Genomic DNA, 4,758 nt, shown 5'->3' with positions numbered 1-4,758 from the left:
AGGCCTCCAGGGCTGGGCTCAGGAGCTCCTCCCATCAGTAGGCACCCTGGCCACCCTTTCTCTTGCTACTGGATTGGTCGAAGCTCTTGGACAGTTTCAAGTCAAGATTCCTTTCCACGATTAGACAAGGATAGTCCTCTGGGTCAGATTCAGACCTTTGTGGTTTCTATGAAGGGAAAGAAAATTCCTTTTTGATGGTAAGACCTAGATGAGATGTTCTCAGTGTAGGCTTTCATGTGTATCAGGTAGTTCTTTGTGCAAAGATTTTCCTTTTTCTTTAGCCACCTCTTCCCAATCCTGGTATTGTAAAGAGTTTCTGCTTTTCTGAAGTAGCTGGTGTCTTTCTCAGATTCTGGAATGAGGCCAATTCTGCATTTGCTCCTTTCTAGAGCAATGAGGAGGGGGTATAAAGGTGGGTAGCTGGGGGATGAAGGAAGGAATAGAAGGCAGAATCTTCTACACATTTTTTATCCAGTCAACCAGACTAGGAAATTTAGGGAAAAACTAAAGGGAACGAATTTGTGTGCATTAAGATGAAGCCATCACAAATGATGCAGTCAGGAAATTCCCAAGAAGTTCAAGCTAAAATAGTGGAGGGGAAACTGGATTGGGACAAGTTAACCCAGCAGCTTTGTAACCTTGTAAAATTCACCTTGTCTGGATGCTACTCACTGTGGTGGTTGGATGATGTACGTGGCTCTTTGGAATTCTAAGTTTTGACACACGTGAGGCAGGTAATGAGACTTAAACATAGCTGTGATCACGTTTATTAACATGTGGAGAGTTTGTCACCATTTTCTCTGCTACTGCTTCTTTCTCTGTTCTTTGAGGAGAAAAAGGACGAGGAATCAGCAGGGAAAAGCAGAGGATGGATTCTCAAGCAGTAGGGCTGAAGATAAATGGCATTTACTCAGGATGAGAGACAACAGCTCAAGGCCCTATGTCTGGAGCTTGACACATACAGATGGGAATGAGTAGAGGACAGAGGGTTTGGGGAGTCCAAGATGTCAGAATAAGAGAATTTTGGCTGGGCACAGTGGCTCACGCCTGTAATCCCAGCACTTTGGGAGGCCCAGGTGGGTGGATCACTTGAGGTCAGGAGTTCAAGACTAGCCTGGCCAACATGGTGAAACCCCATCGCTACCAAAAATATAAAAAATTAGCCAGGTGTGGTGGCATGTGCCTGTAAACCCAGCTACTCGGGAGGCTGACGCACGAGAATCGCTCGAACCCAGGAGGCAGAGGTTGCAATGAGCCAAGAACGTGCCACTACACTCCAGCCTGGGCGACAGAGTGAGACAGAGTTTTGCTCTTGTGGCTTACGCTGTAGTGCAATTGCATGAACTCGGCTCACTGCAACCTCCGCCTCCCAGGTTCAAGCAATTCTCCTGCCTCAGCCTCCCGAGTAGCTGGGATTACAGGCACATGCCACCATGCCTGGATAATTTTTTGTATTTAGTAGAGATGGGGTTTCACCATGTTAGTCAGGCTGGTCTCAAACTCCTGACCTGAAGTGATCAACCTGCCTTGGCCTCCCAAAGTGCTGGGATTACAGGCATGAGCCACCGCGACTGGCCAGAGAATTTTTATTGGCATAGAAGAGTGAGAAGATTCTGGGAGTTCAGGGGATTAGAGTGTAAAGGAAGACAGGAGATTTTAATAGGAATTCCTATAGAGACCTACTATTTGGACTCCATTAAACACCAGAAAGAAATGTGTACAAAGCTCTGCAGTCATTGGGATACTACCCCCATGATAACTGGCATTTAGAGCAGTCAATGATATGCTACAGAAAGTGTTGGACCCAGGTTTACTTGACAGCAGGCTTGAGCTCTTAACATTGTGTTCTGAGAACAAAACAATTAATAAGGTTGTCATACCTATCTATCTATATTGACACACACACACACACACACACACACACACACACACACACAGAACTTTGAGAATAGAAAATATACCTTATTTTCAATGCCAATGAAATATTTAAAAAATTGACCATATTGATAAAAAAGCAAGCCTCAGTACATCTTTTGAAAAGTTGATCTATTATAGCAGAATTTTCTGACCATAGTACAATACAATTGAAATAAATAACAAAAGATGGAAGAAAAATATTTTAACTTCTTGGGAAAAAATTCTTCCCATTTACTTTGAAATATAGAGGGAATTTCAAATCTGCAATTAAGAATGGATTGAAAAATGGTGTAGTGGCAACCTTATGAGCAAAATCTGTGAGGTATGGCCAAGCAGAACTCAAGGAAAATCCTTAGCTTTAAACATTTTCATTACTTAAGTGAAGAAGATTAAAAATAAATTTCCTATTCATTTATTTTCAAACAAATTGCTAAAAAATGATCAGAAAAAAAGGAGGTGAGAATTTTGAAATGATAAAAGGAGAATATGTAATAAGTTAGAATCCTGTTTAAAATTGATTAAAAAAATCAGTTTTTGTGTGTGCATCTGGCAAGGGGAGGAAGGGTAGACATACAAATAGAAAACAAATCAATAAAATAAACTATCAATGAGCCAAATCAATTTAAAAAAGAGAAAAGCCATTATAAAAGTTTAGGAATGATACATGGAAAGTAGCCACAATACAGTGGAAATTAAAATGATTGTAGAGAGTCATTTGTGTAACTATGTGAATGATTTTTAAAATATAGATAAAATGGACTTAAGAAAACGAATTTACCAAATTAGGCTCAAGTAGAGATTTGTAGTGTGATCATCAGCTGGCCTCCAATGGAGGTTTTAGTTCAGGCTGCTCTTGAGCTGGGCAGCTAGCTTTTAGTGGCCAGTATCCTGTGCTTCTCCTCATCATTTCCAGGTTCAATGGGAACAACGGCTCCCTTTTTTGATGGTCATATTCTGAAACAGTTTCCTTGATAGATGCTGGGCCCTGGGTAGGCCCCCATGAGGCGATGAGTATGGGGTAAGCTCCCCTTTCCTTTATAGCCTGGTTGCTTCACAAGACCACACAGGCATGTGTAAGATTATCAGATTTTATTATACAGTTGGGGTAATAACCAAACTACATGCTAATATGACTTCTCCCATACTCCAAGAGACAGCACTAAGGAGTTTAAAAATTTTTTTTTTCTTGAGATGGAGTCTCACTCTGTTGCCCAAGCTGGAGTGCAGTGGCATAATCTCAGCTCACTGCAACCTCTGCCTCCCCGGTGTCTCAGCCTCCTGAATAGCTGGGATTATAGGCATGTGCCACCATGTCTGGCTAATTTTTTGTATTTTTAGTAGAGACCGGGTTTTGCAATGTTGGCCTGATTGGTCTCGAACTTCTGACCTTAAGTGATCCACCTGCCTTGGCCTCCCAAAGTACTGGGATTACAGGCGTGAGCCACCACAAAGTTAAACACTTTATGGGGGTCCCCTCATGGGTGTTACCAGTTCTAATCCCACTTCTCTTTCCACTGTACTGGGTGACTCCTCATATCTTCTGGGAAACATTAACCTCACTCATAAGAGTTGTTCTTGCCTTAGAATCCTTTCCTACACTCTTGACAATGTTTCTTCAGCACCACATTCCTCAAGTCTAGGTTATTCATTCTAGAATAATGCCACAGACACTCTTACTAGGATAGTCCACAGTGGCCTTGGCACTCCAAGTTTTGCAGAGCAGCTCAGGGTAGGCATACTTGAGTCTGTTCCCATTCAGTTCAAGTTCTCCTTATCAGGTGACTTGCAGACTGTCCTCCTTAGTCTCCCAAGTGTCTAGCTGGTAAATGTTTACTCATGTCCACACAAACATTCCAAGGACAAATATTCATTCTCAGAGATGATACAGTCTAAACTCACCAGGAGGAAGATAAATATTTCCTTGACTCCTACGTTTGCAAGGTTGCTGCTCTGTTGTAGAGTTCTGACTGTACGTTTGTGGCAGGACACAGTTCTAAGTCCTCCTCTTACCTTTGCTTGCTTTGTATCGTCATTGTTGGTGGAGAGCCTTTTCACGTAATGAAACCTCAAATTTATGCTGTAAGAGACGTTCAATATTAGCAAGAGATTTATCTGTTGTTTAGATTCTAAGAATCTGAAAAGCCTAACCATAAGGTACAAATAACTGTTGATCCATTCTTGTGGGTCCAGCATTCAGCAAGGGACGAGTTACTTTTTGTCGTGGGCTCATAAGAAAGGTGGTCTCACTGGCTGTGACACTGAAGAGCCTTGACAGGCTGCAGCCTCAGGCTTGGGGGTGAAGGTGGGGTAGGTATAGAGGTAGGAGTGTATGTATATTAGGAAACAGGAAAGGAGAGAGTAATGTAGAACAGAAAAAGGGGGGCCTCCCAGGCACCCATCTCTATTTGGATGGAAAGGACAAACCACAAGTTAATCTTCCGAGAGCTTTCATTCCTCTCCTTTATCCTTCATTTCAGTTTCTGTCCCCCTGAGTCCTGCCAGAACATGAAATAGGCTGTTCCTGAGTTCAATATCATAATGACTTGTCTTCTGCTCATACAATGCCCTTTTCTAAATGAAAAATTACTGCTTTTTAGAGCTCAGCCGAAGCAAAAACCTCCTCTCCCCAGTGTATGTGTGAGTTTTCCAATAAATAGGACTCCTAGTTCGTGACTAAAAAATCACATTCTTTTTTGAGATGAAGTCTTGCTCTGCTGCCCAGGCTAGAGTGCAGTGGCACGATTTTGGCTCACTGCAACCTCCGCCTCCCAGGTTCAAGTGATTCTCCCACCTCAGCCTCCTGAGTAGCTGGGATTACAGGCACATGCCACCATGCTGGCT

The sequence above is a fragment of the Macaca mulatta genome, chromosome 1 (genome assembly GCF_049350105.2).
Source record: "Macaca mulatta isolate MMU2019108-1 chromosome 1, T2T-MMU8v2.0, whole genome shotgun sequence".
Lineage (NCBI taxonomy): Eukaryota > Metazoa > Chordata > Mammalia > Primates > Cercopithecidae > Macaca > Macaca mulatta.
Note: the sequence above shows the minus strand (reverse complement) of the source record.